The following is a 16458-nucleotide window of genomic DNA, read 5'->3' on the forward strand; positions in this document are numbered from 1 at the left end:
AACGAAAAATTGAGGACGTAGGATACAGGTGCTACACTGAGATGAATAGGTTGGGACAGGAAAGGAATTCATTGCGGCCGCAGCGAATCAGTCAAAAGGCAAATGACTAAGATAATGCAACCTGATAATTTTACATTCTGCTCCAAATGTTGTTGCACGCTCAGGGTACTTGATTGGCCGCAAACAACGCCATTTTCTGGCTCAAACTAAGTGCGTGGCTACACGGTCTTGCAAGTCAGAAGGAGCAAAACGATGGACCTCCCGGCCACCAGTTGGTATGAGGCGTGAAATACTGCATGGCGTTAAGTACGGCCGTGTTGACACCATCGACTCCACATGCGCAACAGCGTAGCGAGCCAAACCAACATGAGCCGCAACATTGTGGAACTATAAACCACAGTCTCGGGATGGTGTGATTTTGCCACTGTGGGTTTTCCTAGACGTCTCTCCTTCTTACGAACAACCAACGTTAAAAACGGTATCTGAATAGGTAACTTTCTGCATCATCTTTCCCTATGTACGGAATGTCGAAATTTTCAGTAATTACGTAGCAAAGCATGACTTCATGACGATTTGACCCCTTTTGCCTACCACCTTAATGACGTGGTAATTTTACGACCAGCAGTGTACTACTCTACAGAGGAAAAAAATGAGAATGACGGTAATGGAAGAATGGCATACAGTTTGCTTTACAATCCCTTTTAGTTTCGTTGGATTACCATATGCTGCTTAAAAATTCGTCAGATCAAAACCAGTGTAATTTTCACCACGATATTCGCATAAAGTGTCATCCATGATTCCTAAACGCGAAAAATTCCGGAGCTGGTGTTTTTCTTATAGCGCTCATCTTATCAGCCTACCACTTAATAAGTCTACAACTCTTCTCCCGCCGTTTTGCGATAGATGGCAGCAGCGGAAAGTGGTGGGCAGGGGCTAAGTCGGAAGTGTTATACAGTGAGCTTAGCTATTTGTAAACAAAATGCCATGAAAGTATTAGTCTATTTGTGATTGCATCATAAGGTTATTCTCAATTGAACCTGTCAACTTACGAGCCCAGTTCTCTCCACTTGCGGGAATTTTTATTTTTCTCCTTTGACCTGAAGTAACGTACGGCCGAGGTTCTTAAAATACTGGCCAAGACCTATGGAAACGCACCTCTTGGTGAAAGAACGTACAGCTTCAAAAGCGGTGCTTTTGACGTCGAAGCCTGGCACAATGGAGGAAGGGAGAAGGTTTTCGAAGCTACTGAAACCGACGGAAGCAATCACGAAAGATCGGTATCGAAAGTAATTGATGAGTTTGAGCCAAGCACTAAGAGACAGCATGACAGTACTCGACACCTTCCAGCAAACCCGTGAAAACATACCTGGAAACGTTGAAATGAGAAGTCATAACTCACCCACCGCATTATCCAGCCATTGCTTCCACCGACTATCACCTTTCGCGAGCGATGGCACGCAGCCAGGCTGATAAGCACATTTGGTCATAGGAACAAGTGCAAAGCCTTAATCGATTCAAGAATCTCTTCAAAAGACGCCCAGTTCTTCCGCCGCGGGATTCGTATGCTGCCAGCAATCGCCAGTACTTTCAATCGTAAATCATTTGAAAGTTTTACTGAAAAAACCGTCAAACTTCGAGAAAAAACGTTGAACCATAGTTGTAGAGCCAAGAGCTTAGTGGCTCAGGTGAAAGTCTTTATCCACAAAAACTTGGAAAAGAGCCCCATAGGCCATGGTTTCTTAAGCCAAAATACTCAGAAAATATCGCTGAATAAGCTCGGAATTTTTTTTAGTAGCCTTAGGGTTCATTATGATCAGGCTAAGATCGCAGTATGTGAAGGTCGCGGACAGTAAAGAATTCTCAGTGCATGGAACACTGAACATTCGTATAATCCAGTCTCCATACCTAAGAAGTCAGCGTCTCTTAGTTCTGTGCGGAAGTCTAGGGTTCGATTTCCGGAAAAGGTTCTTTAACGTGAGGACTGGAACGGCGTGCACTCGCTTTCGCGATGACAAATGAGCATATTTGTATTTAAGTGAGAAGGTCGGGGATGCGGGAAACGGCCGAGAGAAAATAGTTTTAACCAACATAATTATACGTAAATAGCACAAAAAACTGTAAAGAAATATTACACAGAATCACAAAACTCTATACAATACTTTCCAGACTACGAATAATGTTATAACGTTCGCCAGAGCCCACTACAAGCATCTTTTCGAGTCATCAGTGGGCGCACAGGCTCTCCCTTGTCACTGCTCCACTTCGAGAACTGAAGGACGTCCTACTAAGATTATCAGAGGCATTTAGGACTACATCTGTGGCAACACTATGCGTAGTGCTTAGAACATGTCAGATAAACACAGGTATCCAGTATCGAGCTGCATCCTATTGGGTACATTTGTGTCGAAACAGTAACAGTTATAACGTATTACAGAAGCTCCTATGAGAGATAAACGCAAACTAAAGCAATGGCAAGTGAACGTACGGTAAAGCTAGTAGGAAGTCAACGATAAAGGGCCGTATGGTCTACAAGCTTTTTCCGATGTGAGGCAAGAGTGAAACAAGTCTTTTCTCACTTGATAAAGGCCTTTGATACTAGCGTCCAGCAACCGTGAATCTCATTGTAGAAGGGTGATTGGACATGTGGAAAAATAAATTGAATCTCTTGTAAACATTATTTTGTGTTGTGCACGCTACTTGTTCCTAAGACACAATCACATTGTACACGATAAAAACAAATGGACTGATCTCAATATACTTTCTGCCAAATTATCGACACGAAGAATACAAACATGCTCGTACACAACAAATTAGACGAAAATTGAAAATCATGATATTTAGACTCTGACTACACTTTGCAAACAGGGGAGATGTACACTTAAATTCAAGCACTTGCTTTTGTTCCTTTAGGTCACTTTAAAAAGTAGGTGGAGCCCATTGCTGGTTACTGTTGACACATAGTCATATAAAAACACTGAATAGAGTAGAACTATACTAACACAGAATTAAGACCAACACACGGCTAACAGTAATTGAATGCAGCTTAAGAATAGCACATAAATTACTAATAGTGTAGGAGTTTTGTGGAGTGGAAGAGAATCCTCGCCATCGCTATGGAACACTGGTAAATTAGAATAGGAGGATACCAGCAGCTATCAGAGTTCGTCTTCAGTTCACATGGGTTCTGCTGCTATCCAACTATCTCCTACACTACTATATCTTTCTTTTACCCTTCTGACATGTTTTCAATTACAGCCCTCCGTTTGTTCAACAAAATTTTAGCTTGATTTATTTGCTTTCTAATTAGGTGTGTGAAAATATTGTATCTTGAATATTAAATATCCAACCCCAGTCGTTCTTGATGTCGGAAAATCAAAATCTTGTGTAGTGTCTCATATACTAGGATCCACGCTTGCACCGATAATCACGCCACCATATGGTGAAAATGTTTACTACACACAGGCAGCTCAGTTACAGGTACTATTCCTAAATTTGAGCCACGCACAACATCTAGCCACAACATTAAAGAGTCATTCAGGGAAAATTTCCAAATGGGACGACCGTTGCTTAGACATCTGGATACAGTTCATGTTTGTAATATGGAACAGTCTGCGTTACTAAAGGGCGAAAACTGTAAAATGTACGACCATTTTTTTTATTAGTGGGTAAGAAGTCTTTAGCTATGCAGTAGCACAAAAAGAAGAAATGGCACCACAAGATTTTATAGATGTTAGTGAATTACAACTGTTTCTTTGTATTTATCATGTATTTTCGTAGTTCTAGTTCCCTGCCTTGTCTGAACTGCCGGTGGTCATAATTCCATCGCGAAACCCGTCCAAGCTGACCGACGCTGGTGACGTCTGTGGCAGTGACCTCCCGCCTCCGCCTCCACCCCCGACGCACATCCCTCCCCCTGTACCCACAGCACGCGGTCCTCCCTTCCTTCCGGCGCCCCTCTGGTTTAATTAAAACCCCCCGGGCCGGCTAGCTCGCCATAACGGCCGGTGCGGCGTCGCCGGAATCGAGATTAGGCACGGTTAGCGCCGCACGGGACGCAGCCGGCGCATCGCTTCTTACGCGACTGGCCAGCCCGCCAGCCTGCCGGAAAGCGCCAAATTAACAGCCGGCACCAGCTCTGGCGACAGCGTCGCGTCGTCTGTTCTTTTCCTGTTAACCGCAACGTGACGTCCAGAAGACGTGCAGCAGAGGTTATGCGAAAAACTCTGAAGAGCCATGGTAACTGGTACACTCACCTAATATCGTATAGGGCACCGGCGAGCACGCAGGAATGCCGTAACATGACGTGGCATGGACTGTAACTCAGACCATGAATCGTCCAGGGCTGTCCATAAATCCGTACGAGGGGGTGGAGATCTCTTCTGAACAGCACGTGGTAAGGCATCCCAGAGATGCTCAATAATGTTCATGTCTGAGGAGTTAGGTGGCCTGCGGAAGTGTTTGAACTCAGAAGAATGTTCCTGGAGCCACCCTGTAGCAATTCTGGACGTTTGGAGTGTCGCATTGTCCTGCTGGAATTGCCCAAGTCCATCGGGATGCACAATGGACGTGAATGGATGCGGATGATCAGACAGGATGCTTACGTATGTGTCACCTATCAGTTTCGTATCTAGAAGTATCAACGGTCCCATAGCACTTCAACTGCATACGCCCCACACAGTCACTGATAATACGTTGACACCAGTGCCTGTGAGTTTAATTTGTACACCACAGCACTGAAGATGATCACTATGTGATTGAAAATCGATTTTGTTACAATAAACCATCAATATTACGGCCAAAGCTGACCTTCCTTCTAATTTCACGTATATGGTCGTTGTGCACACAGCACTCCATGGAGTCGCCAATCAATAATCTTCATGTTGCAGACTCCACCAACTACCAGCGATTGTTAGATATCCATAGAGGAATGAAATGCAGACACAACAGATTATATGTAGGGACACATTTGTTAATAATAGTACATCCTAATGTACAATATTAGTTGTACTGTTCCTAAGTACCATGATATATAAATTGCTCGGTGACCTCACTCTGCTAGAAGCCAAGTACAACTGGCCATGCACGAAATAGGGTGCCGTAAGGCTGATGCCACATACCTCCATACTTAGCCCTTGTGCTTTATCTACCATGATAAATAAAGTCAATTGTAAGGGGATCAGTAGCCTACAAAATGGTACTGGGATTCCCTATTGAATTAGCAGTACACGAGACATAGATACTGATTCACTGGCAGCCCTACCTGTTAAGACTGTTCCATCTCTCACATTTGTTAATGTTTCCATCATAGACAATTGCATACCATTGTGAAGTTTGGTAAATTAAGATTTTGCAGTAACAAAATGCATGTGACTGTCTTCAGCGCCAAACGGCGTAGTGGAATGCCGGACAGTGCCAGTGACTGCAAGAATTCCATTGGGAACTGTAGCATACTTCCCTTCTGAGCGCTGTGTCAGCAGACATTACAGAGCCTGCACAAGCTTGAACAGTCCCCCGCAGACATGCAGGGTCCGTGGATCCCTGACGTTATCTCCATGCCTGTACACGTCCATACGCTCGATACAATTCGAAACGAGACTCGTCCGACGAGGCCACATGTTTCCAGTCACCAACAGTTCAATGTCGGTGTTGACGGGCCCAGGCGAGGTGTAAGACTGTGTGTCGTGCAGTCATCAATGGCACATTAGTGGGCCTTTGGCTCCGAAAGCACATATCGAAAATGTTTCGTTGACACTTGTTGGTGGTCCAGCATTCAAATCTGTAGCAGTTTGTGGAAGGGTTGCACTTATGTCACGTTGAACGGTTCTCCTCAGTCGTCGTTAGCCCCTTTCTTGCAAGATCTTTTTGTGGCCGAAGCGATGTCGGAGATCTGATGCTTTCTACATTTACATCTACGTGATTACTCTGCTAATCACAATAAAGTGCCTGGCAGAGGGTTCAAGGAACCACCTTCATGCTGTCTCTCTATCGTTCCACTCCCGAACGGCACGCTGGGAAAAACGAGCACTTAAAGTCTTCCTTGCGAGCCCTGATTTCTCTTATTTTATCGTGATGATCATTTCTCCGAATGTAGGTGGGTGCCAACAGAATGTTTTCGCAATCGGAGGAGAAAACTGATGATTGAAATTTAATGAGAAGATCCAGTCGCAACGAAAAACGCCTTTGTTTTAATGATTACCACTCCAATTCACGTATCATGTCTGTGACACTATCTCCCCTATTTCGCGATAATACAAAACGAACTGCCGTTCTTTGTACTTTTTCGATGTCATCCGTCTGTCCCACCTGATGCGGATCCCACACCGCACAGCAGTACTCCAGAATAGGGCGGACAAGCGAAGTGTAAGCAGTCTCTTTGGTAGACCTGTTATACCTTTTAAGTGTTCTGCCAATGAATCGCAGTCTTTGGTTTGCTCTACACACAATATTATCTATGTGATGGTTCCAATTTTTTACCAGATTCCTGATATTCACGGTTCACTCGTGAAATGGTCGTACTGGAAAATCCGCACTTCGTCGCTACCTCGGAGATCCCATCACTCTTGCGCCGACTATAACACTACGTTCGAACTCTAATGAAGCTAAGAAATACGCCAGACACTTGCCGATAGCAGCGCCGTATTCTGCCTCTTTACGTGCGTTTGTATTTGAATACTCATGCCTATATCAGTTTTTTTGCCGCTTCAGTGTAATTACAGGCCTATTCGTTGACGTTAGTCTGTTTTAGAATTATGGAACGTGCTTTTTGCACAAGAATTATGCCGTGTTTGAAGAAAGAAACTCTCTCCTTGAAAAACCAACACGGATTCTGAGCTGTTCCACTTGCTTTTATGAAATTCTTTCGCGATGGTTTTTCTGTGCCTCCTTCTTGTATAGTTCGACTGTTCTCACGAAATTTTCTCGTCAGATGATTTCTCGAGCAGATAGGTCGAGGCTATGTAGACTCATGCGCGTTGTTTGGTTAGGGAGACCGGGGGGTGGGGTGGGGGAGGGGTTGTCTTGGAGAGAAGCGCCGTGGACTGTGTGGTAGCCAGTTGAAAATGTGTACCCCGACCGGGACTCGAAGACGCGATCTCCTGCTTACATGGCAGACGCTCTAGCCATCTGAGCCAACGCCGGGACAGAGGATAGTGAGACTGTACGGATTTAACCCTTGCACGCTCCCCGTGAGACCCTCATTCCCAACTGAATGTCCCCACACTACATTCGTAGTGCCCCTGCCCATTACACCCATTACTCGCGGCAGACAATTTTACCGAGTCCCGTAAGAGTTCGGGCAATGCGAGTGCATCCAGCACAGAAGAAGGAGGTCAATTGACAATTAGCCTTAACTATATGAAGATGGTATCGGTTCTTTCGGACATGTCCGTTTGCCCATTGCTACGTGTATCTCGAAGAGCTCTCAAATGATTCTGAGCACTATGGGACTTAACTGCTGAGGTCACCAGTCCCCTACAACTTAGAACTACTTAAACCTAACTAACCTAAGGGCATCACACACATCCATGCCCGAGGCAGGATTCGAACCTGCGACCGTAGTGGTCGCGTGGTTCCAGACTATAGCGCCTAGAACCGCTCGTCCACTCCGGCCGGTGAAGGGCTCTATTAGTATTCGGAAGACCAGGTTAGGAGACTGTGTGCTGTTTTGCAATTCTGCGGAGAGGACTCTTCTGGAGCCTGCATAGAATTAGTGACATTGTTGCAAGCTATTATGAGAGTCTTGTCAGTAATTATTATTTCTCTGATATTCTGTCGCCAAGGTGTTAATTATGGCTGATCTAGAGAGCCAAGCTATGTGACGGAGATTTCCTTCTACCGAGTCCTCCAGAAAGCGGGGACAATTTTTGTACTACTTTCACTGCTCTCGCGCCCTGGTTAAATCTGAAAGCCAAGTTACGTTTATTATCATGTCAACGATTGAACAGTGGTCTGACATCAAGTTGGTCACATTTGGTTTACATTCTAATCAATAGCTATTTTTTATTCAACAAGTGTATTAATACCATCCCTCGTGATTTCGTTATGTTGGTTGCTTGTGGTAACAAAATATGTTTCACGTGTCTCTACCCAAATATTCTCCTTTGTTAACGAATTGTAAAGGCCACCTTCATGACAATGGGGCTCGTACCTAAGTGTTATTATTTGGACCAGGCTCTTAGAAGTGAAACTCCCACGGACCCCTCCCAAGGTTTAGTGGTAAGAGGCCCCAGTGGGCAGCCCGTTAAAAACTAAACACAATCAAGCATGAAAACAGCAAGAAGGTATACGGAACTGTTAAAAAAAAGCAAAATAGGAACAGTAAACGTTCCAAGAACCAGAAGTGCAATATAGTGCAACCACGAAGATAAGTGGGATCGTGGTTAAAGCTGGCACGGTAGCTCAGTGTGTTCGGTCAGAGGGCTGCTCGCCCCTGCTGTAATAAAAAAAACTGAGTAAAAGAATCAACGATCAACTTTAACGGATGTCTTGTGATGTCCGTCCAGACCAAACGGAACGAACAATACCGAACAAAATGAAAGAAAAAAAATAAAAAATGGTTATGGCATTGGACTGCCGAGCGGGCGAGCCGCGTTCAGACTTCCCTCGTGCCAACTTCTCTTTCCGCTTTCGTGATGCAACTTCCGTTTGCAACAGCGAGGGGTAAGGTAGGGTCTTATAACGACAGTTGGTTCCGCGCAACTATAATAGCAGCCGAAAGGAAGTGGCTTTCGAATAGGAACCGCAAACGTTTGATGACAAGGCGACAAGCCAACCGAACCCTCCATCGGAAAACGCGTCTGGTGTGTCATACACGGCATTAGTGACACCAAGTGTGTTATATAATAGAAATCTCTAATCGACGCACCTAATCTGTACGACTGGTAAGTGAGTGAGATATGCCTCCTTGACCGATATAGGCGTTAGTACGAATGTGAATGTGATCATTCCTATGGAAATGATGAAAACATAATAGTTCGTCACATAAGCTGCAATAAATAAACGCAGCAGTTTCACAATCACACAGTTTCTCTGTGCCCTGTCAAAACATATATTTTAACGTTTTTGAGGTTGCGTTCCGATTTGGAAGTTTTCACTCTTGAATTCCTTTCTTGTAACATAGTTCACACCCGTTTATTTGTTGTTTTCATTTCTGAGACACGTCTATGTGGTACCTCGCATGCTCTCACTATCCATCACATTTGATTGCGACGATAACGTACTCTTACCACATTACTCATATTCTATAACCAGTGTATAGTATGACAACTGCCAAGACTACAAGTAGAGAACAAACATTTCAATGACTGGACGGAGAGCTCATAACTTGGAAAAAAATGGCGCGAAGGAGTTTTGAACACGGCTCGCCCGCTTGGTAGTCCAACCCATGACGACTCACCCACGACGCCGTTGCTATTACACGCTGCTCTTCATTGCGTTTCTCGTTCTTGGAGCGTCTATTGTTTCAATTTTGCTTTTTTGTTCACAGATCAGTACGCCTCAGCCTGTTTTCGTGCTTGATCTGTGCTCAGCTTTTGACGCGCTAACCAATGCACCATCTTACCACTAGATTTGAAGGGGTGTGTTGGGGAGTCTCTCTTGCCAGTAATTCGGATTTTAATTGGCCATGCTCTAAGTGGTAATTATTACTCGGTGTTGGTTACAGAAATTTTCTATTTGGTTCTCAGCTGTTACTACCGTTTTCTTGGAACTACCACGTTTATGATGAGATGCATCAGATCCTGTTGGTAGATACAGTTTGAAAAGACTGTGTGCCTGAGACTGACGTCATTTGGTCTTTTTGTATTTTATCTTCACATTTTAAAGCATGCTCTATCTGGAGCTATGTAATTAATATTGGTCCTTTTAAAAACTGTTGCAGCAGTTAACTTCACCATAAATCCTTTGTTGTAACAATTTACATGTTAATTCCAAGTCACTTCTTTTGCTAATACGTCTAAATTCGCGAAAGCACAGATAAGTTTTCTAACTCAGGCTTAAATCTGTATAGTTGTTACGTAAGATCTTTGAAATTGATGTCAGTTTTGAAACCTTCTTTTCTGAGCAATAGTTGTGTAAAATTTGTGGTTTCAGTTTGATTTCTTGTGGATCACCATCGCACGATTGAATTGTTACTTTTTGCAGCTCGATGCCATCATAAGTTGTGTATGAAGTACAAAGCATGTGTTATTCAGTGTGTGAAAGTTGAAACAAGGTTTTTAGATTTTAATATTGAAGTTTGAATTTCTGTGTGATAAACAATTTAAAGCAAAACGTGCAATGTAATTTCAGCTCAGCATCTTAACACCTCTTCCCAACTCCTTCCGCTACACAATTTGCAAACGGAGATCATACGAAACTCAGCTCGTTCTGGTCCTCCACGAGATCTAGACAAAGGCGCTCAATTTGATGCAATGTTCCTTGGCTTCAGGAAGGTATTTTACCCACCGCCGTTTAGTGAAAATATGAGCTTACCGAGTATCGGACCAAATTTGCGACTGGAATCAAGACTCCCTTGCAGACATAACTCAAAACAACAGTCTTATCGGATCAAAATCTACAGTTGTAAAGGTGACTTACGATGAACCCCAAGTAAGATTGATGTATGTAAACTAGTAGAATGAGGCTGAAGCTCTTTAAGGCTGTCCTCAGATGATGCGGTTGTCTACATGAAAGTAGCAATGCCAGAAGCCCCTGTCCATTTCCAGAATGGCCTGCAGAGCACTGATGAATGGTCCACGCTCTGGCAGGTGACCCTGAACATTTTTTAAAATGTGACATGTTAAGGTAACTCAAATATTGCGACAGGAACACACCCTGCCGTTTTCAAGGCAAAACTGCAGTAGGTAAGCGCCGTGTAAGGGAATTTAAAACATTGGTTTGCAGGGAGACGCCCGAAAGATAACACACGCACAAACTGTAAACATTACCGCTATGACAACCCAAAGATGACCGATGTCAACAGTTATCGATAGCAAAATTAATAACCAACGTGTGAGGTAGCATTATTTCCGTCACTTATATAAATGGGAGAGAGCAGGATTCCACAGAATTTAATCAAAAACCACATTCCCTATTTGCATGACAGAATCTCTACGTTGTTGTATTCCAGAGACAATGGCAGGTTTGCTCGGCTATTGTAAACGTTTGTGAGGCTTATGTTCAGTACACTGGGTCTCCACAGTTTTGATAATCTGACCAATGAATGACATGCCAGAACTTCGAGGAATACGGTGGATACCCACCTTATGCAAACCAAGGTCATACTTTACGAAACCTAGAAGAACACTGATCTGAAATTGGTGTTGAAAAACACCTTTCATACCATATTTCCGCAAAATATGACCAGTCCTCTTCGAAATGCTCCCTGCATAAGGCAAAAAGTCAGTGGTGTTTGGTGCCACCTCGGTATTTCACTCACCCGGTGCACAGTGGGTCGACAACGCAGTGCATGTCTGATCTGTATTTCACTATACCGTGGCTCCCACAGAGTCCTAGAATTATTTTATGCTTGACAAATTTTACGTCTGAGTCTCTGTTTTTTTTTTAAACGCTGTACACAGGCATCACGATTTTTAAGTTTTGTATACGCTCGATCCCAACTGGAGGACTCCCTTAGATATTCAGCCGTCTCCCCGAGCGTGTTTAAGGAGTCGCCTTCCTATTCAGTATACCGTAATTTCTACAAAGCTCCATGCGATCCTGAAGGCACTGGTGCAGATGAGGCGTCCTCAGATCAAAGAGTTTCTCATCTGCTCCGATTCCCCTAACGCTCTACAAGCGCTGCAACACTATTACTCCGTAGGGAAGGTGGTCCAACTCATACATGACCAACTGCACGTCCTACGGCGGCGGGAAATCAGTTGTCACTTTGCTGATTACCAGCACACGTGGATTTTCGAGAAACGACCAGGTAGAAAGAAACCGCCAAGTAGCCTCTCTCCTGCAGGCTGTCATCTCGCTGGTGAGTCACAGATCCTTGCAATTGAGACAGGAGATGTGGCTAGCAGTGACGGACAATAAGCCACGGCTGGTGTAGCCAACTATCTGGCCGTGGTGTTCCTCACGCCACTCACTGCAGCGGGATTAAGTGGACCTGACTCACCAAGCAATTAGGCACTGTCACCTAATGAATGGCTTACTCTGGCGAAAGGACTGGCAGTCTGTGATGCCTGTGGCATGCAAATCCGAGTACTCCACACTATAACTAAATTCATTTTATTTTGTGATATGTGGGGGATGAGCAAAATTGACTGATGATTAAATAAGTGTGATTAAGCGTTTAAGACGATGGCAAAGATTTTAGGCTGAAGATTTTAGTGCGTTACAGAGTGGCTGCCTCGTCCCATTTACTCCAGCGATCGGCCAGCCTCAGGTATCTGCTGTCTTTGATTATTTCCGTTTTCACTGTATGTCAAATCTGATGACCTGATTTCCGTTTTGTTGGTATATATATATATATATATGTGTGTGTGTGTGTGTGTGTGTGTGTGTGTGTGTGTGTGTGTGTGTTCGGGGGGGCAGGTTTTAGGATCTTATTTATGTCTTTATTTGCCGGTCCCATTTTAATAATTTTGTGACCTTTTTCAGCAGTCGTCTCATTACACTTTACAACAGGTTCTAAAGGCCTTGCTGTCGTGCGCCCTAACCACCATATATCGCTGTTATTATTATCATCATCTAATGAATCGTCACCTATATGAGAGGTTAAAACTCACCCTCCGATCCCCGAAGGACGGTGGTAGTAAGAAGGAAAGACGTCCGCTACTGAGACCACATGGCACTGAAGAACTACTGTTTACCATGTGTTTTAAGACTGAAGTCTATGTACTTTCCACCAGAATACCCTGTGGCAAGGAATAAACTCATGTGGGCGAGTCGATACCAGGCTTAAGTGTACCGTGTTTCAATCTGTGTTACCAGTGTTTGAAACGAAGGCAGCCTGCAGTACACACTCTCTCAACGGTCACGCCATTTCCGTATCAACAAACACTGGCCTGCTCACTGCCCACCAATGAAGACATTTCAGACTTGTTACAACAAACTAAGCGAAATTCAGTACGTAACGAGCCGCTGTAGGTAATGGGTTCCTCGTATCAAGTGAATCCGCAAACTTTCCAGAGGGACTTCTTAATGTCCGTCTGTTGAGGTTCATACCCACCATGTGCAAAAGTAATGGAAATCTTCCTGTGCCTCCATCAGCTATATCTATTGAAGATAGGAACAGGAATTATTGTATGCATACTGCATTGCGGTTTTCTCCGAAAGCCTGATGCTATGCCTTTAGACGCTTAGATACTACAACCAACAAACTTCCAGTGATTTCACTCCCCATCGTAGAGGTATTCAAAGTACTACCCGCTCCCTACTCCAGTATTTAACGGTGAAACTCTTCTTGAAACCTCGGTGGCCATCGCTTATTACTGTGTGTGTGAGAACAGTTCGTACGGTCCTAGTCAGTGGTCTGACGGTACTGAATGAACGTAACCGATAGTGAAAATTGTAGCGTTCTTAATAACAGCTTGAAAGTATCATGTCCAAAATTATCTTTAAAAGTGAAAGTATCTAACCCAAAATTGTTTCCTTTTTAACTAGTCAAAGTATCAAAGATAAAATTGTTCCAAATAATTACTCAAGAAACCTGCATCTGACTGCGTCTGCGAACTTGTTTCGTGCACTCCTACATTTTGCTATTAATGAAACATGTATTTGACTCAGCAATCAAGTTTAAGAGAATAATGCCGTTTGTGCAGTGGCATTAAAATGGTACTGAAAAATTAACTGTTGGCACTGATATTTACTTAATGAAATTATATCTTGACTTGAATAATGGCAGTTGTGCGATGGCATGAAATTAGTTATTTGAAATAACTTTGCTGTGGTAACTTTATTTATACTAAAATCGATTTCATACCATGAACTGCACATACATATCGCATAGAGGCCTCATTTTCTTTACGTTCTTTCATTTGGTGGGTATCTTTACTTTACTACTCGTTTTTATATTCAATACAAGCAAAGGATGTGGATTATGATTCAGGCTGCTAAATTTAAACACCATGTTGGTCTCAATATACACTCCTGGAAATTGAAATAAGAACACCGTGAATTCATTGTCCCAGGAAGGGGAAACTTTATTGACACATTCCTGGGGTCAGATACATCACATGATCACACTGACAGAACCACAGGCACATAGACACAGGCAACAGAGCATGCACAATGTCGGCACTAGTACAGTGTATATCCACCTTTCGCAGCAATGCAGGCTGCTATTCTCCCATGGAGACGATCGTAGAGATGCTGGATGTAGTCCTGTGGAACGGCTTGCCATGCCATTTCCACCTGGCGCCTCAGTTGGACCAGCGTTCGTGCTGGACGTGCAGACCGCGTGAGACGACGCTTCATCCAGTCCCAAACATGCTCAATGGGGGACAGATCCGGAGATCTTGCTGGCCAGGGTAGTTGACTTACACCTTCTAGAGCACGTTGGGTGGCACGGGATACATGCGGACGTGCATTGTCCTGTTGGAACAGCAAGTTCCCTTGCCGGTCTAGGAATGGTAGAACGATGGGTTCGATGACGGTTTGGATGTACTGTGCACTATTCAGTGTCCCCTCGACGATCACCAGTGGTGTACGGCCAGTGTAGGAGATCGCTCCCCACACCATGATGCCGGGTGTTGGCCCTGTGTGCCTCGGTCGTATGCAGTCCTGATTGTGGCGCTCACCTGCACGGCGCCAAACACGCATACGACCATCATTGGCACCAAGGCAGAAGCGACTCTCATCGCTGAAGACGACACGTCTCCATTCGTCCCTCCATTCACGCCTGTCGCGACACCACTGGAGGCGGGCTGCACGATGTTGGGGCGTGAGCGGAAGACGGCCTAACGGTGTGCGGGACCGTAGCCCAGCTTCATGGAGACGGTTGCGAATGGTCCTCGCCGATACCCCAGGAGCAACAGTGTCCCTAATTTGCTGGGAAGTGGCGGTGCGGTCCCCTACGGCACTGCGTAGGTTCCTACGGTCTTGGCGTGCATCCGTGCGTCGCTGCGGTCCGGTCCCAGGTCGACGGGCACGTGCACCTTCCGCCGACCACTGGCGACAACATCGATGTACTGTGGAGACCTCACGCCCCACGTGTTGAGCAGTTCGGCGGTACGTCCACCCGGCCTCCCGCATGCCCACTATACGCCCTCGCTCAAAGTCCGTCAACTGCACATACGGTTCACGTCCACGCTGTCGCGGCATGCTACCAGTGTTAAAGACTGCGATGGAGCTCCGTATGCCACGGCAAACTGGCTGACACTGACGGCGGCGGTGCACAAATGCTGCGCAGCTAGCGCCATTCGACGGCCAACACCGCGGTTCCTGGTGTGTCCGCTGTGCCGTGCGTGTGATCATTGCTTGTACAGCCCTCTCGCAGTGTCCGGAGCAAGTATGGTGGGTCTGAGACACCGGTGTCAATGTGTTCTTTTTTCCATTTCCAGGAGTGTATATATATATATATATATATATATATATATATATATATATATATACACTACCATTTTCAACATTTATGTAGCACGGATCAGTCTTACAAAAAATTTTAGAAAACGCTTACTGCGTCAAAACTTGGACATACAAATCCTAACTCTGAACATTATCTAAAACCATTTTGAAATCATTTTATAGCTTCTCCCATTAACGTGCTAAAGTTTGCTCAGTGTACAACCTGGAAACTGCGTAGTGCGATCTTACCTTAAAGCTGTCACCACTCGTCTGCTTCCTCCGGGCACCTAGATGCGACCAAGTTTTTTACTGCGCGCGCCCGGCTCTCTTAACCATCAAAGATCCTCCCACTCAAAGATATTATACTCATTCCACCTTGCGGTTAGCAACTATCGACTTTATTTTCTGGATCTACACTGATCAGACCTTAGCACACAACTTTCAATCTGAGATGGTGTTTTACACATACCTTAAAAGATGGATGCAGCTTCTCAATACGCAACAGTTTTCTTCAACTATGCAATCTATTCTCTTCTCTATAGAAAGACACACATAACCATCAGCGGAAAATCGAAGTTCTCTGCGCACTACGCAGCCAGAGGAGAACGCAGTAGTTACAAGACAACCTCAACTGGAGGACTTTCAACGTCAGTGAACTTTAGCAACAGGTCGCGGAGTTTTGTAATTATAGAAAACTACAACAGAGCATCTCCAAGTCAGGCGCCATTTACCTGTCGCGACCTTATTACAGTCACGTCATTCTCTTAATGCACGCCAGTTACGTGCTCCCGTCAAACTACAACCAGTGATTTAAGTAAAACACGTTTATGAATAACGCGAATTAAGTAATATTGGTCAAACCGAAAAGTATGCTACATTTCGTGATACAACGTCAGCGTTCGCAACGTATTATTATCACCATCGCAGACCATTTTTCCATTACCGAACAGGACGGCCATCATGAGA

Source organism: Schistocerca americana, chromosome 2 (assembly GCF_021461395.2).
Source record: "Schistocerca americana isolate TAMUIC-IGC-003095 chromosome 2, iqSchAmer2.1, whole genome shotgun sequence".
Lineage (NCBI taxonomy): Eukaryota > Metazoa > Arthropoda > Insecta > Orthoptera > Acrididae > Schistocerca > Schistocerca americana.